At 45.0% G+C, this 26,070-nt stretch overlaps 1 protein-coding gene across 2 annotated transcripts in view; it reads left to right on the forward strand.

The window, feature by feature from the left end:
- Positions 1-26,070, forward strand: part of LHFPL2 (LHFPL tetraspan subfamily member 2) — a 155,763-nt gene that overhangs the window by 72,284 nt on the left and 57,409 nt on the right. For both annotated transcript variants that reach the window (XM_032404139.1, XM_032404134.1), the window contains exon 3: positions 1,071-1,128. The gene's annotated coding sequence lies outside the window, so the exon portion shown is untranslated. The remainder of the gene's footprint in view (positions 1-1,070; positions 1,129-26,070) is intronic.

Consider the following 26,070-nt stretch of genomic DNA (forward strand, 5'->3'; position numbering starts at 1 on the left):
AATTTTATCTGCTAGTTGATTTGTTTTCCAGAGCTTTTGTGTTAAGGAATGTCAGGTTTCTATTTGGAGAAGTAATGAGTAGACTAGCAGGTGTAGAGTAGAAGGTGTTTGCAGGGGGCCACATGACAGGATGGAAGGATTGCCGTTTGGAAACCCTGGGTCTCTGTGATGCTGGGGAAGTTTCTCTGCTTTTTTCAACATTAGTTTCCTCAACAGTCAAAGGACATACTGTCTATCTGGAAAGGTTATAATCTGATGCCACATTATGCTGATATATAATATATTTCCACCAAATAGTAACTGTAATATTTTGTATTAGAAATTTGTTCCATTTATGTTTAATATTTCAAAGCAGTGAATGAATGGACATTTTGGGATTCTTTGTTTTGTGAACGTATTAATAGGCTTATAATTTTCTAAGATTACCAGAAGACTTTGAGAACACCAAAAGGAATGCTTGATTTCTGAGTAAACTAATCATTAGATAAATTCTTAGTTCTTGATTCCTTTGTTTACTATGTTAGAGTTGTAATGGCCACTTTTCCTTTCTCCATTCTTGGACATCCTTGTGAGTTTAGCTTGAAAAAAAGTTAGCAGAGTTACTGGAAAGGATATTGAGTACTGCCAGGATAGTTCCTCATTCACAATTATATATTTCATTCTTAATTTGTTTCAGGAGGATTGGAGCCTTTTAAGACTGTTTATAAAGTGCTCTGAAGGACACAAATTGTGTTTTCAAGTTGGTCTCTTTGTGGGGGAAAGGAAAGGGCTTAATAAGGGGCATGTTCATGGGCTGTACCTCCCCCACTGCTCTCTTACCTTTTCTGGTTCATCGTTGGTTTGGACTCTGTGTTAGTACATCAGTGTTCCCACGAACCTGTGGCTGTTCCCACAAACAGGTGGCTATGTTCTAATGCACGTTGAACTATTTGCTGCCTGGAGGCCAGTATTTGAAACATTACATATTTTAATGAGACATAAAATTGTATGCTAAGTCTTCTTTATGTTTAAAAAAAAAAACCTTTGATTTTTTTTTTAAATTTAAGTTTTTTTTCAATTTGTTTCTCCAGGTGGCATTTTTCTGAAGTTGTTCATTGACACTTCCCAGCATTCCTGCAGATAAAATAGGTAAGTAGTCGAAGTCAGATACCCTTATTATAACAATTCTTTGGATACACTTTCCAGGTGGGTAGCAAATTACTTCTTGAAAAAGGTGCAGTGTTTCAAACTTTTGGATCTTGAACGGTAACACTAGGTTTTTTGTTTTTTGTTTTGTTTTGTTTTGTTTTGGTTAGAAATACCTCTTGGATGAGCATACCCAAATGTTGTAAAAGACCCTGTAAAGGTTCTGTGACCATTCATAAGCAAATTTCCAAGATCTTTATAATGGGCATAGCTGACTCTAAGTTGTTATTCCTTTTGAGTTCTCTGTGGACCATTTCACCATTTGTTACCATTTCTCTGTGAAAGGGGAAGTAGAGATGGCCAATTCAAATTATCCAGTTTTATTACTTGATGACAGCTCAGGTAGAGGAATTGCCTAAATAAAAGTTGAAAACAGTTGACTAATAGGTGATGTATGATTGAGTCTATAGATTCTGATTTATAAAGGTCACTTTTGGAAAATGTTAGAAACAATAATAGGGGTTGAGTAATCTACAGTATGCATTCAGGAAGATCAATTAAATAATTGTTTTAAAAGACTTTGATCCATCTCTGATTCTAAAAAAAGCAGACAGTATTCAACCCGGTCCCCCAGGGGCCTTGTGATGAACTTGAGGATACAGCTCAGGCCAAGAGAGCCAGTATGTGGTTTGGATATGGGACCCACTGACACCCTCTCCTGGAAGCTCTACCATATACAGTGAATTCACAGAATATTTTCACAGACACCATCTCAACTGTGGAATGGTGATCTTTTTAACTTACAGATTCTGGGGAAGGCAAAATTGCCCTTATATCATGAATTGAACTATTGATTTCTGAAATCTTATTAAAATGTTCTAACAGCTACTACTACTTGGGTTAGATTAGGAAGCTTGGGTTCTTTTTTTTTTTTTAATGGGAACTGTAAACACTTGTGAGTTATGAAATTATTTGAGTAAAGTTCCTTCTCATGGGAAAGCCAGGGCTGACCTAAGATGGGTGGGTGTCTTGTGAAGGTTAATCATTGGCACCTTATCAAACTGATAATCTTGAAATATCTGTTCCATTATTTGTTTACTGGGAGTAGATGAAAGTGATTTTCTATTAATGAAGACTATGAATAAAAAATAGATATCTGTTCCTGTATGTTGAAAATAAGGGATTTATTACATGCGATTTTCTGACTCAGGTGTTCATAAGTCTGTTTAAAATTTGGTTAATAATAACACTGCCAGGCATTGTTCAGGTCCAGACTTTCAGATGCCTGTCAGCCAGGTGACATTGGGGTTGGTAGTGAGGCCTGTTTTCACTCCTACAGATCTACAAGGGAAAATATTCTCAACAGAGTCAGATCTGTGCTGGTGAGGAATGTGTTTATTTCAACTCCCAGGCACTGTCTGTTTGAGTGGAAACAGGTCCAATTGCCATTTTGTCCATTATGTAAGAAGTCGCATGTGAACGCCCGAGTTAAGTGGCTCCATATTTCCCATGTATCCCAGTGATGATTTAGTCCCCCACTGTGGGTTGTCGCCCTGGATCTCGGCCAGGCTGGCCTGTTTAATCAGCTCTGGGGAGAAGCCACTTCCATTCTGCCGGTGCCTCCAGGAGTCATGTTCATCCTTGAAATCTCCCTCTCTGAAGATTTAGCCAGATAAAAATCACCTTCTATCTTTTTTTTTTTTTTAATTGTGAGTTCATCCCATACAAATACAATAAAACTTGATCAAGTCAGACACAGGAGTGGCCTTTCTGAAATAACAGCATGTGAATTATGAAGAAATCTGACTCCTCACATCATATCAACTTGTTGAAAGGTTTCTCTTGAATGAGGAGTCACTGCAGTCTGAGGGGAGCCTGTCCTCAGGTGGTCCAAGGCTGAGAGTCCATCTCTGCTGGGCACAGACCTGGGTTGGGATCCCAGATGTGGTGCCATTTGGCTGTGTGACCTAAGGCATGTTCCTTTACCTGATGGAACTCGCATCTCTTTACGTGTGGATACCCCTTCCTCCCAGAGTGCTTTGGAGGATTCAGCGAGGTAAAGATAGCATGTGTGTGGTGTATTAGCAGCATCAGGGACCTTGGAAGAAGCACTGGATGTGGGATGGAGGAACGGCCCTGCCAGGTACCTCCTCTGCCTCACTGGTAGAGTGGCGAGGTAGTACCTGCTCTCTCCTGCCCTGCCTACTCTGCGAACTGTGAGAAATCTTTGAAAAGCGTGACTTTAGGGTGTGTATGTGAGAAATCTTTGAAAAGCGTGAATTTAGGGTGTGTAGTTGGTATTAGGGGGCTTCTATTGAGCAGGCTTTTAAAAAAAAATCTAGTCAGACTTTCTGGGCTTGAGTCCCAGCTCTACACCTTATAATTAGGTGTATGACCTTGAACAAGTTATTAACACCCTCTCTGGCTCTCACCTGTCTCACACAGGATTGCTGCAAGATTAAATGATGTATTGTGTGTAGAGTGAGGCATATGGAACTAGCACCTATTGAATCTCAGTAAATATGCTCATAAATTCGCCAGGACACAAGAAGGGAGGCAGAGACTCTGACTTGAAAAAATATCCATAGTTTTAAAATCTCTTCAAATTGAACTTTGGCTTATTGAGCTGCCTTTTATGTCATGTTATGTTATTTAGATCAGGAAGGATCATCTTTTTCCTGAATAAATCGAGAGTGACCTTATCCTCCAAAGTGGGACTCCCTCATCAGAAGGGTGAAGCATTGGGAGTTCGTCTTCTTTGGTTTTCTATTCACGAGTAAACGAATCTTTCCCCATCTGGGGGAGTTTTTGCTAGAATTGACCAGATGAGCGAAATGAGAGCTCTAGACTTGCACTGTCCATTCTGGTAGCCACTCTCCCTGTGTGGCTGTTGAGCACTTGAATCATGGCTAGTGTGACTGAAGCACTGAATTTTTAGTTCATTGAAAATTTAGAATTGATAGTTAATTCAGTTATTGGAAAACTTTTACGCGTGTTTGAGGCAACTTGGGCATGCAGATCTATTTTTTCAACTGTACATTTTATATGGTTTAATCAGGTCAAGTATTTCTGATGAAAACTTAGTACCTGAATTGAGATGGGCATTACGTGCAAAGTACACAGCAGATTTTGAAGTGTTAGTGTTAGGAAAAAAGGATGTAAAATATTTTTAATACTTTTTATGTTGATTATATGTTGAAATGATAATATTTGGGATATATAGAGTTAAATATATTATTAAAATTAATATCTTCTTTTTAAATGTTTCTACTAAAATTTTGAAATGCTGTACCTGCTCATATAATATTTCCATTGGACATTGATGCTCTAGAAGATCCTTGAAAGATCCTTGAAAGAATGGGGTAATTTCTAATTTATTAAGTAAAATACAGTTTTTTTCTAATAGATTGTGAAGGTTATGAAAGTGGTTTTTTCTCTCCTTTTCAAGTTTTTGTTCACAGTCTACATATAGAGGAATATTTTTAAATATTCAAAATTGTAAAGAAAAAGAAAAGGCACATAGCTGCTGTGTTATCTGGACCTTATGTCATACAGCCCGAGGCTCAGTTTTGATGTCTTTGCTGTAGACCTTTCTCCTCTTCACTTCCAAGGGAGACACTCACCACTATCCACCAGGATATGAACCCAAACACTACTTTTCAGTTAAATGTTCTGCTTCTTTGATGATTGTTAATTTTGACATTTGACTCAGGTACCATGTTCCCAGGGTCACATTTTGACATGCCCCAGCAGATCAGTTTAGGAACTGTCATCGCGGAGAAAATGACTTTTAACGACCTACAGTGAATTAGCACTCTCTTCTTACTGTGGTACCAGAAATACAGAGATACATTCTCAAGGGAATGATTGCTGGCTAGATGCTTAGTTGTCACCAGTATATGTATGAAACATGAGAAGAGAACCCAGTTAGAATCATCCATGTATTTGTTTCTCATTCATGCCCTGGGTTACGCTGAAATGTAGTCTAAGGGGGGCAGGGGGAAGAGTATTTGACCGGGAATCATGCTGGTCTGGGTTTGAATCCTGGCTGGCTCACAGGGTGATGGTGGTGAGCTTTCCTAACCTCTAATTCTGTTCCTGTGTAATTGGTGCCAACAAACACCAGCCACTTTCCTTGTCAACATTCTTCCATTGTGTGTACTTGATCTATGAAACTACATGCCTTCGTGTGATAAACATGGCAAATACATTGCCATCCTCAGACTTTTCCAGGCTGGGTAAATGAATGAGAGAGTTTACTTTCCAATATCGTTCTATTCAGGAATTAAGCAGGATTGAGATTTCTGTATTAAATACAAGCCATTATCACATTTCATGAAGAATCTGTAGCCACCAAAAAGTGGCTTTTCCTTGCATAGAGTTTATTAAGACATTGAGGTTTTTAAGTTCCAGGGACAGAGTATAGAATTCATTTCCACCAGTAGCTTGGAAACATTTAATAGGGGAGGGTGTAATAGCCCTCTTCCTTTACTGAGGGTAAATTGAATCAAATATATGGTGTCTGGATAGGAAAATGATAAAATAAAGTAAAAATAAGATTGTGGTTTTCAAGATTTTAAAAAAGCAAATCGAAGTAATTGGATATATTAAAGACTTAAAGTGAAAGCCGTTCTTTTTCTGCTTTTGTTACTTGTATGTTGACGGCTTGCCTTTTTTCTGGTAAGTTTTGGCTAGACCTGTGCCATTTGACAGGAGAGTCCTGAGGATTCTTCTCAGCAGGGGCAGAATGAAAAGTTGCTTCCCTTGGTAGACTGTGAACTTCTGAGGGCTGGTCTGAATCTTTTATTATACCCTCAGTGCCCAGTACAATGTCTGATGCATAGTGGGTGCTCAGTGAATATTGGTGGAATGGATGGAAGATAAATGTCTGTGGTTAGGCTGTAGAGCTAGTTTTATAACATCCTCTGAAGAGAACTCTACTTCAGGCACATTAGGGGGTGCACAGCATAGCGTCTCATATGTTATGTGCTCGCTAAATATTGGAAAATTGGAGGAGTGAATGTAGGCTAAAGTTTAACTTCCAGTTTATAAGGGAGTTTGGGAGTATGAACCATTTATAATTTGGGAAGCCACAAAGGTTCTTTTAAGCAGAGAAGTGAGGTTAGATATTGGGAAGGCACCGTGGCTAGCAGATTGCCCAGAGGCTAGGAAACCAGGTAGGAAGGTGCCACCGGCAAGAAACTATGAGGGTGGAGAGGGAGGCTTCAGAGGGTCAGGTGGGCAGGGCTGCAGCTAATGGAATGAAGCGTAGTCCCAGGGGTGAGTGCCTGTGTGGTTAGCTTTGGAGGAGAACTGGGGCAGCTCTCTGGGATAGGAAGGGTAGTAGTGCCATAAACAAGCTTCAAGTACGAGGAATAGATGTTAAGAGAATTCTCATGTGCTGGTCTCAGTTCTTTTGAGAAGTAGAAAAAGTCATCTGTTTGGGGGAGGATAGGTGAAGCCAGGGGTTCTTATGCTTCCCCACGTGGAAAGGAGCTCTTCTCAGTGCTGATGTGGCGAGAACATCCATCTTCCTGTGAATTCTGGGCCTCTCTAAAGGATTATTCGACAGAGAATTCAGGTCCTCCATCTGATGGAATAAGTCCACAGGGAAGTTCTGGATCTCACATCAGCAAACATATAGTTTTGTTGTGATCAAATGCTCAAGTCTATGGGAAAGGCTATATATAGCTGCTCCATCAGGTAGGTTTGGTTCCAGTTGGTACTCCTCTTGTCATGCTACCTACACAAAGAGATGCCATGATCCTTACATGGAAAGCTCTTTCACCTTAATGATCCACTTCGTAAGCTGCTCCTTGAAAGGAAGGAGATGAACTCTCCTCATCTGAATGAATATACACGGGGATGGCGTAGACGTGTCTCCCCCACTGTCACTGTAAAATATACGTATGATTTCACATGAAGCTTGTTAACACAGTAAGTCATAGCTGTGTAGATTGCTGTGGTTTGACCTCATTTCTCAGGTCAGACCACAGCAATCCCTGCTTATCACTAAAGAAGGCAGGAGTATAGCTCTAAAGTTCTGAGGTCCTGCCCCCATAAGCACCCTATTTGCTCTTTGAAATTTCATCATGACTTCCTAAGAAAAACTGGCTTCTTCTCAATTAAATATTGATTTAATCTACATTCCCTTTTGGATTAATTCAAAAGCCAAAATAAAGTTTTTGTAATCTTTTCCCTTTCTTGTGCCCTCATACGAGTGGGAACCACTATTCGTACAGTGGCCCTGTCCTCCGAGACACCAGCATCCCCCGCGCCACGGGCCAGCCACGCACCACGTCTCACAGGGTTAGGTGCCAGGCAGCCTGTAAAGATGGGATTGGCCCCCGTCTCTGTACCTTGTGTTACCAGCCCAGAACAGCCTGTGAAAAACTCTTAAGAGCTAATTGGCAAGCTCAGATGGACTTAGAAATGTACCTGATTTTGATCCAAATTATTCTATATACGCAGCCAAGTTGTTTTAGGAAATGGGCGCTTCCTGTCATTAACTCACAGCTTAGGTCATCTCTTTCATGTAATGAAGGCAAATATGACTGGGAATTCACTTTAGAAGTCTAGTGTGACTAATCTGAAAGAGCTGGTTCCTGTCTTGTTGTCTCATCAACACATTTCTCTCTTCCTGCTTCATTCTCAAACTGCATCCCTGATTCAGTTGAAGTTCCATCCATTTTTCTGCTCATGTTCATAGGCTGGCTGTGGCCTGGAAAGTCACAGCCAGCCTGGCATGGTGGTCTACTGCTTTCACGGACCTCTCATCATTATTCACGGTCAGGGTAGCCAACTTATTGACCGTTTACACCCCACGACAGGTACGTTGAAGTCTTTCCTTCTGGAAACTGTCAGGCATTTTGGGATAAGGGTGGTTGTAGAGAAGGTCACTTGGGCAGACCTCCAGGAGCTCTCTTTTTCTCTAGCTGCTGTTACGCTTGCACATTTATATTACCTGCACACCTCAAAGCAGAGGTAACTACCTCTTCAGCTGCCCAAAGGTCACACCTCAGTCTTCCCTAGTGCCTGGGACACTGGTATACTCGTGAAGTCAGGGAACAACCCTTATGTGCTATTATTGCTGGACTAGAATTGCCAGGAGATGTTTGTGTTTTCTACCAATTATCAAAATAATCCAGGTTCATACAGAGAATTATACACCTGCAGGAGAAAAAAAAAATCCGTCTCCTTAGGGTTCACCGCTTCCAATCTGGTGGCCGAGCTCCAAAGAGTGTGTCTTTTTGTACATTCTTTTCTTCCCCTAATTGAGTGCTTACTCTGTATACAACTTTACAGCCAGTTACTTTTTTGTTTCATATGATACTATATTCATTTCCCCATATCACCGGAAGCTTCTTGTTAAAGTATTTCGGTGGTTGAAAATAATATCTGTGGTATATACTTAAATCATTTTAACCTTCTGTTTTTAACATTTGAGTTTTCTGATTTTTTAAAATAATTGAATATAAACTTCTGTCCTTTTATAGATATTTGTTCAGTTTTAAAAATAGCTTCAGGAACACTGGGCTCTCTCCCTGGCAGTAAGAGAGAGTGCTTGTTTTAGCGCACTGCCAGGATCCCTAATGACCCGAATCTTTGCCGGTTTGGGAAGTAAATGGCACCTCACTTTAATTTTTGCTCTTTTTATTACTAATGAAATTGAATGTTTTTCATGAACAGAATAGCCACCTGTATTTTCTTTTTTGTGATTATGTCCTTTTTGTTCAGGTGAAATTGTCATTTATGACTGTTGGGATGTTTATGATTTTTGACCCATTTTCTAGAAAGGTTGATTAAGATGCCTAACTTTGCACCTACTGCCTTCTCAGTAATAGTTCATTGAATACAGAATTGTCCTGTATGGGAGATGAAATTGGGTGTGGAAGTGTCAAAGAGAACACACTTGGAAGTTCTAATGTGACTTCTCGGTGGGGACTGTCAGCATCTGGAAGGTCACCTGTACCCAGGGAGCACCAGACCTGGCAGCCACGCCAGCCATCAACCTGCACATCCTGCCCTGGTACTTCTCCGTCCCCTCTGCCTGTGCAAGGCACCTGGTGTAGCTCATGCTGATGGAATCATAACAATAAACACCACATGCTGGCTCCTAATACAGTGTTCACTGACCCCATGAAGTGATTCATACCTGCTTCTCCCTAGTGTTTCTTCTCAGACTGCTTAGCTGACTTTCCTTGCCTCTTCCTTATCATTGTTTCCAGGGACTCCTCTATCCTCTTCCTTCCTTCTTTTCCTTGCATTCTCCAAACTCTCTGGCCCACCCCATGACTTCAGCTGCCACTCATGGGCCAGACCTCCCCTGACCTAACCTCTTCTCCAGGCTGCAGGCCCAGGGGGTCTTCCCCTGAATTCCCACAGGCACTTATAATGCATCGTGCCCCAAAATGAACCTACTCCTTCTCTCTCCCAGTAAAAAGACCTCCAGTCCATCTCCCAAACCAGATACTGGGTGGCATCTTGAGACTCTTCTTTACCTCACCACGCACATCCCATGGGTTATAGGACGACCTTTCAGTTCTGCCTCCTTCCATCCCTGTTCTTCCCACCCTGGTCCAGGCTACACTCCTGGGAGGAAGGAATGTGTATTTTCCCAATTAGATATAGTCTTTAAAAAAAAAAAAAATCAGATTTCTCTAAAATAAAACTGATATTTTGCAGGGCATGGTATGTTAATGGAATATTTATGAATTTTTTTATGAAGTAAATCCTCATCCATGAATTTACCTTTAATAGAAACTTGAATTCAGTACCTACTTGCTTGTTTTAAAGCAAAGTATGCCTCGAATAATGTCTAATACATATTAGTCAAACGAGAGTCCCTGGACATTACTTTCTAGCGAAAGGACTTTTGATTTGAGGGCTTGATAATTTTTCTTTGGATCTTAATTATTTCCATATTGCAATATGTATTGTTTTTTGTAATATTCGAATTATCCTTTATTAGCTAGCTTTTCAACTTCACCTCCCAGGGAACTCAGGCGAGAAATACAAATATTTTCCTAAGATTCTTTGGGGGGAGTAAAATTAATATTTTTGAGAATGAAATATGGTGAATTGTCTCCTAAGGATTGAAAGACTTTATTAAGATAGCAAAATATCCTTCCCCAGGGGTACATGTTTTCAGGGCTTATTGGAAATATGGTGCTGGGAAGAATAAAAGGAAATTTAATGCCATGGAAGTTGGAAACAGCCCCTGAAATCCAGTCCGTTTTTAGAACACATATAACACACTAATTCCCAGAGATTTAAGACAGCTCTGTTGCCTTCCTGAGGCTGTCAGGCTCATTATGACTGTGACACGGAAAGTTCTTCAGCACGAATATGCCATGACAGTGTTTTATTTCCTGTGCATATTTACTACACTTGAATACGGGGTGTCCCTGTACGTCTGCCTTCCCATATTGCTTATCGAGTTGCTTCTGTGTGGGGACTTTTCTTAGATTGGCTTCCCCCCAGACCAGATCCTATGACCGGGATTCAGGCACAAGTAAGTTGTTGGGAGGTAATCCTGGAAAACATTGGTAAGGGAATAGGAGGTATGTGAACTAGCGAGAAGATGAAAGGCAATAAAGAGATGATTTTGAGTAAGTTGCTGCTGTGGGTACCTGGGCCTGAATCCCCGGTGAATTCTGGGAGGTTTCCTTCAGAACCAGCCCTTGGAGGGCCCAGCAAGTGGGCAGAGGCTGCCTCCACCTCACATCCGTCACTGATGGTGGCTGCTCTTGCGGCCGGCACTTAAGGCCTGCTCTCTGCTTGGGTGCTGGTCGTGGGTGCTTGCCGTCAGCAGCACCCAAGGGAGATGAGCGGTACGCACGGCCCACTATGGTGCCTACTGAATCCACTGCTTTAATATTTTTAACAGTCATAGACAAGTTCACTTAGAGACATCTCAGGTTGGTCAGAAACAAAGCACATGCAGAGATTGCTAGTAGAGTATGAATTCTATCAGCGTCTGATAGATACTGAAGTGAATTTAAAATACTGAGAATTTGGTACAGTTAATCCTGAAACGGGGAAGGGAGGATGTAGGGATGATCTCTGAGAGGTGTCTAGATGTTGATCCTAAAATGACACATCATGCCTCAGTCAAAAACACTGATAAGCCTTGACAGTAACAAATGGAACAACTGGATTATCAGGGCTTCTTACAGGGCCGAGGTTTCCTCCTTGCTCATCGGCCTATAAAATTGTAACTAGGCCCACAAGGAAATTACAGTATTTTTTCCATGCACTCAGATCTGGAAGAAAACAAAAACCTGACGGAAATCTCTGGCCAGCCAAGTCTGAACAGAGCCATTTACATTACTTGGGGAAATTCCTGGGGAAGGAAAGAAGGGGGAATCCAAGCTGTTAGTGCACCTTAAAAAGAACCCTTCTCTGTTATTTTTTTGATTCCTCTCTGTTACACAACGGTTTTGAGGACACATCCTAAAATGGAAAATACCTTCTAATATCCTGCTGGCTGTTCTATGAGTGTCATTTAGGGGACGAGTGGATGCGATCTTGAAGCTGTCAGATATCTAATCACTCAGACCTGTTGTGTGAGGGTGGAGCAGCGAAGAGTAGGACAGTGTCCCTGTCCTCAGCGAGTTCCCGATCCAGCCATGAGAGGACGAGCAGAGAAGCCACTGATTCTGTGATAAATGGATAATACTGGGGACAGAGGACGGAACAATTAATTCTGACCTTTGGGAAGGGCATTCCAGAGCTGCGACATTTGAGTTGGGCCTTAAAGATGACTAGGTTTCACTAAGGCATGAAGGGAGAGAATGGTGTCCAGGTGGGGACGAGTGTGGACGGAGGCCAGGGGGCTGGAAGTGCTGCGTGTGGTCAGGGAGCAGTGAGTGGTTGGTGGGATGCGGAGCACGGTGTCGTGAGGCTGGACCTGCAGGCAGGAGAAGGTGGCTTGTCCAAGTCCTGAGGGCCTCGCCGCTGCCGTCATGTACTGTTGGAAGGCAGATGGCATTGACAGCCCGACCTCTTCTGTCCCCTCCGGTTTCCCTAGCAAACATCCTGCCGTCGTAGAAATAACGTAGGGTGATGAACAGAGCTTGTACAACCTGTGTGGGGTTCAAAGTTCCACAGATGCAGCCTTCTGGCAGTGAAACGACCATTTTGTGCTTAGCAGCTGATCCGTGATCCTGAGTGGCCTGTGGATGCCTTGTCGATGATGGAATGGGCCTGCTTCACGCAGGTGGTCAGTATTAGATATATCCTTGTCCCCTCTGGGCCATGTATTTTCTATCACTCCAGCAATTCCAAGTGTTCTATATTTCTGGAAATACCTCGCTATATATAATAGAGTTTAGAATTGTTAGTGCTTCTCTTCCTAATTTCCCCCTTCTCTGCTCTCGCTGTATCATCGCATTAGTGTGGTGGTGCTTTAGGCCGTGCTCCGGGGGGCACGTCTGCTCTTAGAATCCCTCAGTGCATGGACTGAGAAAGGGAACAAAGTCGTAAGCCAGCTGCAGGTTTTCTCCCATACCCCACTGAGTAGCTGAATCCCTTGGTTGTCATTTTTGTCACTTGTTTCTAAAAGAGTAGCTACCTTGGTAGAGGGAAAAAAAAGCACACGATGTGGTTTCCACATCCTAGGGCCGTTTCTCAGGGTGACGTGGGAGCAGGAGCTAAAACGGACTCCCAGACGCATCTCTAGGAACCCTGAGGAAGTTGGTCCATTACCCTCTCACCACATCCTTGCACCGACCTCTTGCTGCTTAAATTCAAGCTTGCATGTCGTTCATCCACTCTCAGAAAGGCTCTCCAGGGGGCTGTGCTGTGGAGCTCCTTCGGCCAGTCACCTTGTTTATTTCTTAGACTGACCAGTGTGCTCAGGATTCTGTCTCCCTTAGGAGTTCCGCCTTCCTCTTTTATCACACATGGAGGGTTTTTTCCCATGGAATTCCCCTCCATTTGTCTGTAGATTCACTTTTATCCCATCCTTTGAAACTTCATGCAGGCTTCCAGGAGATGTTTCCCTGATGATTTCACAGCATAAGACAAAGACTGACAAGTTTTTGATGCCAAAGAAAGAAATACTGAGATGTCTTGAGTCCGATTTAGTAAACCGCCCCCCTGACAGCTGTCAGGGTGAATCACTGTCCTTTAGTGAATGAATATAAGAATAATCAATTCTAAGAAACTTCTAGCAGCCAGATGCATAGGTTCTTCTCTCCTTGTCAGTCACTCTCCCTGACACAAGAGAAAATACAAAGGTAAATAGGATATTTTCTCAGGTTTGTAGGTAGCATCCAGCATTGCAGTGTGCCTTCCCTGTGCATTGTACTCTGTGTGCAGGGACTGTGCTCAGGGTCTGGTTCTTGAATTTGAGGAGACCGCCCTTGTTCCTGGTCTCGTGAGTGCATGCGTCTCAACGGTCCTAGATCATGATTTGACTTGGCCCAGCCCACGTGAATCTTCACTCACCACTAGAATCATTGCGGTCTTATGACCAGAGGCACTAGACCACTGTCCCCCGTATCATTGCTATTGAAAGCTGCCAATGGAGAACCTGGTTTTGAGGATGGATGAGCTTTTTCTTTCTGATTGAGCAGAAAATGACGGGAGGGTACAGATTTATGGGAGGCTACAGGTTGGTGACCAATAGGCAGATAAGAAGTAGAGTAGTTCTTGATCAGCTTCTGTGGAAGCATGGTCTTTGGCCTTCTGCTCTGCTGTTGGTCATGCTATTTTCCCTGAATTTCAAATTTGTGAAGTTTAGTCAGAGTAAATGTTCATGTTCATTCTGTAGGAAATGGTACTAATGTCAGTGCTCAAAAATACTATACCTGAAGAAAAAGCCTCCAAACCTTTGTACCTACAACTTTTAAGAAAGTTTTCTAGGGCTATGCGAGATGATTCTGAGCAGAAGTTTGTTCATGTCTACTTACCTGAGAGAGAACTGTGGTGGCTTTTAGTTTTATAACCCCACCGCAGGACCCGCAGTAGTGGTGCCACTTTCATATGTTAGGAGGTGTTCTGGAAACATACGTGACATTTCTGGGATGTTTCATAGGTCACCAAGAACAAAGCATGCAAAACCAGAACTATTCCCAAAATTCAGGATTCATGACCAAGGTTTCCAACTACTACAGGAAAGTAATCTTCTTTGGTTTCTATAAGGTTATTTGTTCATTGTTAAGCAGGATGTATTTTTATTGTGGGACTTTTCAGAGACTTTAACATGGTAATGTGTACAGCGGCTTTTCAAGTGTGGGCTGTAGGATTCGGCGTCTGTTCTGGGATCCCTTTGGTCTAAGAGCACTTGTGACCACTGTCCAGAAGTCCTGTCACTCTGACACACTGGGAAGATGCTGGCATGTGGTGGATGTGAAACCGTCACAAATCCTTTTTTTGCTCTTCTCATCCAGAACTGCAGCCTTATTTCCCTACCCCTTGAGGCTGGGCTGGCCTTCTCACTCACTTGGAGTGACAGATGCGGCACAAGCATTGTGTAAGTTCCAGAGCCTAGACCTCGAGAGGTCCAGCAGCTTCTGCTTTTGCCCTGTTGGGACTCTGCCTTGAGACTTGCGTGGAAGGAAGCCAGTCCAGCCTACAGAAGGATGAGAGGCCCATGGAGGAGAGCCGCGGTGCCGCCATCAGCAGGCCGCATTAACTGCTGCCTGTATGAATGAAGGCTCCGCGGGCCTTCCAGCATGGCTGACCCCGCTGAGAGCTGCGCATCCATGAGCCGGGGCAAAACCAGCAGAGGAACTGCCCGACGGCGCATGGAATTGTGAGAAATAATAAATCATTGTTTTAAGCCACTACATTTTGAGAAGCTTTGTTACACAGCAATAGTTACCGTCTTCACAGTAACACCCAATTAAAAACTGAAACGAGACAAAAAAAAATGTGGTGGTTTATCTAATCAGATACTTTCTGTGAGGCTTTTCTGGTTTAAAATGAAATTTCTGGACGAGGAATTTTCTAGAAACCTGAGTCAAGTGAATAGGTACCAAGAAAAAATGTGTTTGACATATGATTAACGGCACCAGAAAATGGCACCCAGTCAGTCCCAGTGTGAGTGATCCAGCATGGTTGGTGCTCACACTGCCTCAGGAAGAAGGTGAGAGAGAGGGACTGATGGAGAAATTGTAGCCTTCCCCCGCTGCTGTCGGGGCGACATTTTCCCGAGGCCTGTCTGACCAGCCATCTCTGAGGTGACCATGGTCACTTAGGGCTCATTCTTTCAGCCTAATAATTAGATTCAAGCAGACACAGCTTCGGATGCAGCCCATCTGCTCCCCTCGCTGGACAGCTGCGGGGATGTGAGACCTTGCCAGTGTTCCAGCCATGCAGCAAGTTTAATGACTGCCGGCTCCCAGGAGCAAATCTGATTAGCAGATGTGAAGGCCCCAGTGAGATGTGGAAACATAAGAGGCCCGGGGCAGTGCCCCTGGCAGCGGCCTGATTGCTGAGTGCCCCGGGGCCTGGCAGCTCTGCATCCTCGGCTCTCACATCCACCATCTCTTCAGTGCCCTGGGGCCAGGTGGGGCTGTTTACACGGAAGCCGGGACTGCAGGCTCACAGTGGCAGCTGGGAGGACTCAGGCAGAGCCACATCAGTAGCTACGCCCAGGCCTTGCCGGGCTCGCAGGGGAGGATCGTGACGGTCAGGCTATGGCCACGCTGGCCGCAGTGAGTTGGGAAGAAGCAGAAGGTTCTGGGAATCATGGGAGTTGGAGCTGGAAAAGACCCACTTGGTCATGAAGTCTCTTCCTCCGTCATGGCCTGATCATTCCCCCTGGGATACTCTGGAGCGGTTTGTAAAATCTGTTTCCGAATGACTCAGGCTGGGAGTCTTCCAGCCATTCCCTTGGGAGATGGAGTGGCTTTTTCTGTGGAGGAAATATTTTCCTCCCTATTGGTTGGGATCTTTTGTTGGTTGGCTCCAGCCCCATCACTCCTGGCCAGTCTCCTCAGACCACCCTGAGCAAGTCTCCCTCTACCTCTTGCCTTCCCACAGTTGAATCTATGTCATGCTTCTGCTGAGCAGCCATTAAACTGAGGAGGAGGGGCCGGCTTCCTGGTCTTGGCGCTTTCTGAAGTGATGACTTTCTCCAGCTGCTTCAGCCTTCTGATTCCCCTACCCTGAACTTCTCTCTAATTTTTTCATCCCTGTAACATTTCATATGTGTGGAAACCGTGTGGTACTTCATAAGCCCTGTAAGGGTATATTTTTCAGCATGAGAGTGGCATAGTCATTGAACATTTTTCCAACATTCTTCGGAGTCTTTGCTAGATTGGATTGATCTTGATTTGCATGTCATGGACTAAAGGGTGAAACAAAGTGTAAGAGGAACATGGCTCCTCCAGAAGCCAGGAATAATGATAACATACATCATACGTACTGGTTGGCACAGCCATGTGAACACTGTGATCCTACGGCATTTCTTTTGGGGAGTTGCTGTAACTCAGTGTATGGTCTAGTAAAACAAAGACAGTAAGAGTCCGTGTGTCTGCACAGACCACAGCCATGTTAAGAACGTTTAGTAAGCAAGGGATCATGGTTTTGTGGGTCTCTGACTTTGTTGTTACTGACAGACCTAGGAGATGAAAAGCAGGAGCTCACCAATGAGACTCAAGCTCAGGCCATGTGGTGTTTATAGGCTCTGAGATCCAAATTGGAAGAGTGGTTTAGATCAGTGTTTTTCTGAGCATCTTCCACAGAGTGCTGCAGTTGCTACAGTTCCTAATGGTATTTTAGGGGCTACCTGGAGGTGATGGTGGTCATGGGAGCAAGGTGGCCCTTGTCGACTCCTTATTTTATAATCAGCGCCAGCTCTGCTTCTCGCTGTTTCATATACGCATCTAGGGTTGCTTGTCAGATTCTGTTTGATAAGTAGTGTTCCATGCTCAAAAAGAAAGTTTGCAAACCACAGGTTCAGAGGACTGACTTCTAATAAAAACAAACACAGAGAGAAGCCTCTTTAGCCAAGCAACTAACGATTACATTTCTGAGATCCACATAGATCAATCCACAGACATTTGGAAGCAGCAAAAAGCAAAGAACTAAACAAATAGATATTTCTGTGTAACTACTGTGTCATCAGGAAACTCTTTGTCAATATAAACAACGTGTAGACTGTGACCTCTAAGTGGCAAGGCGAACAAGAGGCCAGTTATAGTCATACGTGCAGGTGACTCTGCCAGATTGTGTCATTCTTAAGTAAGCAAGCACCAGCGGGTTCTGGAGTTGAGGTTAGTAAGAACCACATGATAAAGGCAACTATTTATTGGGAACTTTCCATTTGCTGGACACTGTGCCTCAAGATGAATCATCCATGCTAGAAATGTACGTTCTATTATCCCCATTTCACACATGGGGAAACTGAGGCTCAGAGACTGATCTGCCCAAGGTCACACAGCTGATAAAGTGATGGAGCTGGGGATGGGTCCCTTGGGCTAGAGTTTATGTCCTTAAATATTCCACTATGTTGCCCTTCTCTGTTAATCCCTTTTTTTATTTTTATCTTTGTGTGTGTGTGTGCGTATGCATATATGTATATTTTTTTCCTCCTATTGGGTTTGGTGAATGCAGTACCTAAGGATACCTGGTTTGAGAAAATGTCTTTTTTTTAATCATAATTACAACTTTATGATCATTCCACTCAAAGTTTACTCCAAATAAAATTGAAATTTAGTGTTACATGTAAATAATCCTCATTGATAGAAAGAAGAATGTAGAGAAAAGGAGCCGATAGTCTAACCTTAACAGTGTGTACTAATACTGAGCAGGCGTGTACAGCTCTAGAAGCATGTTTGTGCCTGGGTTTAATGGCTCACAGACAGTCATGGAAAGTTTTATTGGTGCAGTAGAAATCAGAACTTTTGAAGCCCATTGCTGAGGCAGATGGGAATAATGTTTCACAGGTTTTCTTTTTAATGTTGGTTGCTTCTCTCAGATTCCTTAGCTTCTCCAGTTCATCCTCTGTATCGTGGCCTTAGCAAAAGTTGGGTAAGGAAAGGTCTCTTTTTGGGTGTCTGCTCTTGCCTTAGTTCATGGCCTTCCAAATGTGCATGAACCTGTTCTTTACTCTGGCCAATAACCAGATTGTTCGAGCAAGTGTATTAGGTTCTGCTGAAGCTTCTCTCTGGTCAGTTGACTTTGGAGCAAAGTAGGTTCCCCTAAAGAGTGGATTTAACAGGCATTTAGTTTTGTTTTTATAGGTGCATTTGGAAAAGCTGGAACTGTTGGAGAAACTATTTCACAGCACACCCAGGTGGCTTGAATGATCTGCCTCCATGCATCACACAGTTTTAAACAAGACGAAAGCTTGTAGTACATTTCTCTCCTGGGGCAAGTGAGGCCCTCAGGGAGAAACGTGAGCTTCTGTGGGTGCTTAGGAAGTACTGAGCAGTAACTCTCCCAGGCCACAAGGGCCCCGTTCGCCTAGCAGAAATTTATGAACAGTGCTCTGGTGGCTTACAAAAGTTCATTTTCTTTCCCAAGTGCGTGGCTCATTTCCTGAAAGTAATGTTTTCATCGAAGGATTTGACCATACTAGGTCTTTACAGAGACATGCCCGAGAAATCCCACTCTTGATTCTGTAGCAGATGACAATGACTTTGCTGAAGTAGGGCCTTAGAAGTGGCCTCCTGATGTTGCTAAAAGGGGACATGGAGAAAAAGTTGCTGAACTACAGAGTTCTCTCTGATCTCATGGAACAGCTCTCTGAGCTCTTGCGAGCCTTGTTGGAGCTGGGCGTGCAGAAGCATCGGACCTGACGGGCTGTGAACGTGTGCGATCTGCCTCACAGTGACAGGCAGCTTTTCAGCGGCTTCCAAAACATCTGTTTCAAAGAGGGCGGTTGAGATTCCTACAGGGGAGTATTTCCATTCATTGTCCATGAGAAACAAGAGTGAGTGGGCGTGAGTGAGACACAGATCAAGAGGAAATGAGTCTGCTCTCCACTTGGGATTACCATGCAGATGAATTCCATATTTTGGTTAGGGAATGTTTTCTTTTAGAAAAAGGAAGACAAAGAAAAGTTCAGATTCTGACCCAGTTACTGAAAAGCAGACTAAGAGGCAGTTAAATGCCTGTTCAAACAGTCACTTCAGTGGTTGTGTCTTTGTTTTTGTGTTCTGGTCTGTGAGTGTGTGTATCTGTGTGTGTGTGTGTGAGAGTGTGTGTATCTGTGTGTGAGTGTGTATCTGTGTGTGTGAGTGTGTGTGTGTGTGAGTGTGTGTGTGCACATGTGCACGAGCACCAGAATATGGCCCAGGACCTCCTGGCACACTTTTCTGCCCTTGGCCTGACTTTCCCCACCAAGGTGGCCCGGTCTCACCAGAACAAGCTGCTTTGAAACTGCTGTAGTCAGTGGAGCTGCGGGTCCTCGCTGTGTCTGCACACATCTGTGACTTGAGGATTCAGACAAATGATACATATTCATCTTATTGACAAAAATCATAACAGAGGTTTTCCTGGCTAATTTTTCTCTGAGAAATGGTAGCCCCATAAGAAGGCAACTTTGGATTTTGATTTGGAGATTTTACATGCCCACCCTGTCCCCTACTACATAAATCCAGGAATGGAGAGGCTGATATGGTCTTTGTACTTTGTGTTCAAAATGTACTAGCTCTGACGATTCCAAACCAAAAATCTGAGCTCTGTTTTACCTCCGAGATGTCATTCAGCAGGTCGTTACTGGGCACCTGCTGTGTGCACCAGATGCTGTGGGAGGTTGTGATGTTGAGTCGGGGAGGCACTCGTGGTCCCTGCCCTCAGGAGTTTGCTGTCTGCAGCAGGCTGGGCATGAGGCCCTCACAGCTTGGGGGCATGAAGTAAGGCAATTGCACAATGTCTAGAAGAGAGCTACCCAAGGGGCTGCCCAGAGCCCAGAATGGGAAACTCCGTTGGCACGTCAAGCGTCTCCGTGTCATTGCTCCCTCGGCACTGGCGGGTGGTCCGTGATTTTCCTCAGCCACCCTCAGCCCTTCCCACCTGGTCCCAGGTCAGTCAGCTGTGCTGCCTTCTCAGCCCCCTTGCAAAAGCCAAGGCAGAGTGCTTACAGCCTGCCCGCTGGAGGTGCGTCTGCCCTTAGCATCCCAGCCCGGAATTTGCAAGAGACATTCAAAGGCTATGACAGAATCCCCCCCGCCTCGTCAGTTCCTCCCCCCAGTCACATTTTCTGTCCTCAATGCACCTGCGGTAATGACTTCATGCCTTGCCCTGACCCTCCTGATGTGTTGTCCTGGTTGGCACTGTGCCGATCTCCCGGTCTCAGGCCCACAGCTGTATGTATCTGAAGGTGACTCTGTGGCTGAGGAAAGGCTCTTTCTCCCCGTGTATCCGGGAGGCCAGGCCTGGGGTCTGAGGACTGTGTCTCAGGGTGAGGCTATGGCCACGACTGTCCTGCTGTTCTCCATCCTCACAGAGGGGCAGAGCAGGTAGGTGGGAAGCCTAGAGAGCCCCAGCAGGAAGGATGGGAGACTGCCATCCCAGCGCCGTCCCCGAGCGCCGTCCCCGTGCCCCAGCGAGGTCTGTGGACACCTGCCGCCCTCCCTGTAGGCAGAAACAGGGCCCTAGGCAGCTTCCCGTAGGCACTTACTGAGCAGGCCCTGGGTGTGCAGTTCCGTGGGCATGTGACAGTGAGTCCAGTGAGGGTTCAGAGCTCAAGAAGTTTGTAGGGCTCTCCAGGAAGGGAGAAAAGATGTTCTCTTAAATGCACCATGCCGTAAAAGTGCTGTGCCATTGAAGGGGTTCAGGTAAAGACCGGATCCCATTCGGTGGGAGCGGATAGTCTGAAAGGAAAGGCTTCCATGGAAGAGATGTCACTGGGGCTAGACCTTGAAGGACAGAGGGGCGGTGGCCCTGTGCAGGGGAAGGGTGCGGAGACCACAGCACTGAGGTGGGCACACAGACAACCCGCCTGACGGGAGCTCGGAGGGGATCGGGAAAGGCTGAGATGTGTTCTCTGCCTCCCGGGACACACACACACAGGCCGCAACCAGGAGCAGCCAAGCAGGGCGATTCCTAGAAGTCTCGGGAAGCAATTCACAAGCTCTCTTTGCTGGTAGGTTCCACAGAGGGACAAAGCAAGTTTGGCAGCTCCGTAAAGTCGTCCTGCTGGGCCCATAGCAGTGTTTACCATTCAGAAACCTGAGCCTCTCCAGGGACCCTACTGGAGAAAGCAGGCTCTGGGGTAATGTGAGGTCTCTTAGAAATTGCTCACTTTTCTTTTCCTGATGGCAAATCGGAGCCATCACACAATGCTGAAGAATTTACTTCCCAAGGATGTAGAGGTAGTTGGACAACAGCTTAACTACAGTGGTTTAAAAAAAAAAAAAAAATCCAAAGGTCACGGAGCTACTAAATTGCTGTAGCTTAAGGATTCTAGAATTACAAATGGCTTCCCTCTTAAAGTGGACCCTTGTCAGAATTCAAACTCAAAGCATCCTAATGTTATTTCTACTATGGAAATGCGTTTTTTTCAATGCGGATGCTTTTTTCCTTTTTCTTCTAGTTTAACTTAGCCTTAGTGGTTATGGCTTCTACTGTTTGTAGGCTAATGACTGCCCTCACCTGTGTAGGTACCCAGGCACCTGGCACTGCTTTAATTATTACCATTTTCCTGAACTGCAAGTCCTCTCTTGTGTGGTTTTTGCAGCATAGTAGTATTTTATGGGTTCGTCTGTTACCTTTTCCCCCCTTTTGAGTGTTCCTGGGTTCCCTGGATCTGTTTCAGTAACTGATTGATCAGCTGCCAGGCTGGTCATAGTGTAAGAGTTTATGAAAGGGGACCCTCCCCTTTCCCAAGGACTCTGACTGGCCCAGCCGTGAGTCCGATGACAGGCCGTGGGCTGCCTCTGTGTTCTCCATACAACAGTAAATGTGAAATGGTTTCTACAAGCAGCAATTACATGTGAAATAGGAGTTCTGCAGTGTCCTTCAGTGGGCTCCCACATCTCACGACTGCACTGGGGGTACTCAGTTGAGAAACTACAAAGGAAGCACTCATAAGGCCTTTGGGCCTTCAGTCAGCATGCTCATAATTTGTTATCAATAGATACTTGGAAGTTGCCTTCCCCACTTTCTCCTGCCCTCTCTGTGTCCCCAAATGGTTCCTCTCCCCTACCTTCACTACCCACCAACTGAGAAGTCCTGTTAGACAACTCGTTTCAAAGTAGCTGATTTAGCATCTGTCTGGAGAGCAAGTGCCATGCAGATCTGGGCTGAGATGTGGGTGGTAGAGAGTTGGGGAGGTGGGGCTGCCGCTCACGGGTGATATATCAGGCAGTTAATTAAGGGACCTACTTCCTCTCCCTGGGAGGTAAGGGGTTTTCTGCTCCTTTGTTCTTAGTGCTAATGTTCCTGCCTTTTTCCCCTCCTGGAGACCTCAGGCTCTGCTCAGAACACTCTCATGATTCTCTCTGGCACTGCTAGAGGTCAGCACTGTTTCCTCACCGAAAACACAGGGGTTTCCTTATTGCTAAGGGCCAAGGGTGGGATGACAACTCTCCATGTCCCCATAAGCGAGGGGACAGCTGCCTGGCATGGCTGTGCGGTTTGCTCAGACAAGCGGGTCACTCCAAATCCACCCCAGAGAGCTGCTTCAACGAGACCATTGTCTGCCCCCTGGAGGAGGAGTTGGTGTCCAGGGCTGCCATTAAACAGTGAATTTTCTAGCTGTTTCGATGTGCCACTTAGGAGTCAAAGCTGGTTGTGGGGCAGCCAAAGCAACAGGATGCTCGAATAAATGGCCTTGACAGAGGTGCCAGGAATGGTCCCAAACACCTCTACTTCCTCCCCATCTTAGGGAGACTGAAATTGACCAGTGTGGTTCTCTTCCCGCCGGTCCCTGCTAGTGACCCCCAGGCCCCCTGCATTCTGCAGGCTGTGAATGTGAGGCCGTCACGGTTCCTAAAAAGGAAGGCCAAGACCAAGGCCTGTGGCGTGTTGAAATCAGGGACGGGGTGTTAGAACTGAAAGGAGGAACTAACACGGAAACCATTGTTTTTGGAAAGACATAGCATGTTTCTTCCGTCAATTTTGCAGCGTTGGCAGATAAAATGTTGCAGCCCAGAGATCATCACCAGTCTCTTTTTAAGGAAACAAACAAGACAGTGACCTAATTCAGTCCCTTTTCATTTATTACACTTTCAAACTTTACCAAAGAAAACTGGAAGAGTTCCATTTCATAGTTTAGTTAACATGAAACCTATCTCTTAGCGCACAAAGAAATGGATATTGATGGGCATGGCATATATTTTGTTACATTGCTTAGCACTTTGCCAGTGCAAAATAAATGCAGAAACATTTATTGTTTTGCTTGAAAAGGAAACCTGTATATGCATGTATGTGTACTTGAAAAAAAATACCTTCTGTTTGCCACACATTGTGCTAATCAGCTAAGAGGCCACTTAGAGTTTTTCTGGAGATTCATACGGTCTATGTGAAATATTGAGAGAGCATTAAATGCTAAAATGCGTGGTCCTACCCAAGTGCATTGTGAGATCCCCAGAGAATTGAGAGATGTATGTGGGTTGGAATGGAATTTAAAAATCTATTAACTTCAAAAGGAGACATATGGAAATGCTAATGACCTTTTTTTTAAAAAAAGCAAAAAGTTGGCTGGTTTGTGTAGAAGTTGTGAGTGGCGGTAAGGAAAATGCCCTGCGTGGCTGTGAGGTTTCAGGTCTCTATCCCGCCAACCCACATCCTGGGATGCTGATGTGGCCAGCTTGTCCAGAGACGACCACCCCCACCCAGCGACTGCAATGCCTCATCCCCAACCTAGATGACAGTGCAGAGGGTCTGAAAGCTCTCCATTTCTCAGGGAAGTGGGATAGTCAAAGGTGATGGGAAAGTCAATCAGTTAACAAATATTTGTTGAGCACGAGCTGTGTTTCATGATAGCAATAACCACCTTTATTGAGTGCATAGATATGCTAGGCACTGTGCTGAGCACTTCACACTCTGCCGTTTATTCCCCCCAGTAACTGAGCAGAACACTGAGTTAAGTGCTTCCTCTGATTTCACAGAGGAGGAAACAGGCTCAGAGGGGTTAGCGGCTTGCCCGGGGTCCTCACACTGCTCCTGAGTGGCATCGCCAGGAATCTGAAACAGGCTGCAGACTTAGGGCTCATGCTATCGAGGTCGTGTTTGCTGGTGTGTGCTTGGTGCTGGGCACGAGACAGCAGGAAGGATTTGTAGTGTGTGGTTGCAGGCCTCGGGCAGCCTGTGGATCTCCAACAGGACAGGAGCTCTGTGAAGGGGCAGCTTACACTGCAGTGCTCCTTTCCTGTGGGGATCACGGGGGGAAAGGGAAAGTGTGCCAAAGCAGATGTGGCTGCTCATCTTCAGGACTAGTGAAAAGGGTTGAATGTGAAGGTTGGTGTCATGGGCACCTGTTCTTACTGACTTGGGAAACATGACGGCCTCCACTGTGGTAATAGTCACACATTCAGGTAGGCAGCAGGAAGGAGTGGAATAGGCTCTGAGGCTCTGAGGCTCTGGGGCTCTGGAAACGTTGGAATAGAAATGAGAAGCCCAGGACACTAGACCAGGGGTAGCAAGTGCATCTCACTTTGTGGACCCACATCAGGTACGGCTTCCGCCAGTGCTTCTCACCGTGCGGGTCACCTGGGGTCCTGCTCCAGCGTACGTCCTGATTGAGGAGTTCTAGGGAGGGTTCTGAGGTTCTACAGGAAGAGGGGCTCTGTTGAGAAGGATTCTAAGGCAGTATCTAGGCTCAGTGACAAAAAGCACTGTGGTGAATTAGTGCCATCTACTGTGAGCTAAGGAAAGGCAAACGGCCTGACGTATTTGCCATCCCTGTAGTAAACCAGGATAGTAAGGTAAATTAGCTGTTTATGGTCACTTCCAGATCCCCCTAAAAAGTCAGAATTTGAGAGCACAGCAAGCTCAGAAGCTTTTGATAGTACATCCTTCCTTCTTGGGCACGCTCCTCCATATAAGAAAAACTTGGATCCATCTCTCTATCATCTGGGAAATTGGGATTAGACTATTAAGGTTTCAACTTGGGTGGGATGAAAGGAGAGTTAACTGATTGGCTCTCCTTTTTTTCTGCTGTATTTGGAGGGTAAAAAATATGTCTTGCATATGTTGGTGTTCTGTTACTTCCACGTGGCCTTGGCGTCCCTTCAGCATGGGGTCCATGGTGGGAGGAAAGGGTGGGTGCTGAGGAAATTGCTTTGAGCAGAAATCATCTTGTTTCCATTCACTAAGAGCTGTTCTTGGAGCCCTCTCCAGGTCCCCTGCCTGTGCTGCATGCCCTTGGAACTGTATGCCAGGAAACAATATGATCTTTCTAATTGGACAAGTGGGAGGAGAGGGACTGGGTGAGCCAGGATGGGCCGGCAGTTGATGCTTAAAAATAGATCTTTTTCCTCATGAATAAACCATTTTGGGGGGACAGAAATGCCTCGCACATTTCTAACCACCCCAGACAAGTCAACGGAGGAGGCCAACGGGGCAGGGTGCAGTCAGGTGGGTGGAGGGCCTGCAGAGTGGGGTTGCCATGGCAACTCGGCCCCTTGGAGAAAGCTTCAGTGGCCTCCAGGGAGCATGGGCTGCTCTCAGATCTAAGGCCAAAGTGTATGTTTGAGTAGAGGATGGCTAGGGGGAGTGTGGAGGTGGGAGGAGAAAGGCCTAGGAGCAGTGCTTCTTACACTTTAGTGTGCCTGTGAATGTTCAATACAGATTCTGATTCAGGAGGTCTGGCTGGGGTCCGGGAGTCTGCATTTCTTTCTTTTCTTTTTTTTTTAAACTTTATTTTATTATGTTATGTTAATCACCATACATAACATCATTAGTTTTTGGTGTAGTGTTCCATGATTCATTGTTTGCGTGTAACACCCAGTGCTCCATGCAGAACGTGCCCTCCTTAATACCCATCACCAGGCTAACCCATCCCCCACCCCTCTCCCCTCTAGAACCCTCAGTTTGTTC

This window comes from Phoca vitulina, unplaced genomic scaffold (assembly GCF_004348235.1).
Source record: "Phoca vitulina isolate PV1807 unplaced genomic scaffold, GSC_HSeal_1.0 scaffold6, whole genome shotgun sequence".
NCBI classification, from domain to species: domain Eukaryota; kingdom Metazoa; phylum Chordata; class Mammalia; order Carnivora; family Phocidae; genus Phoca; species Phoca vitulina.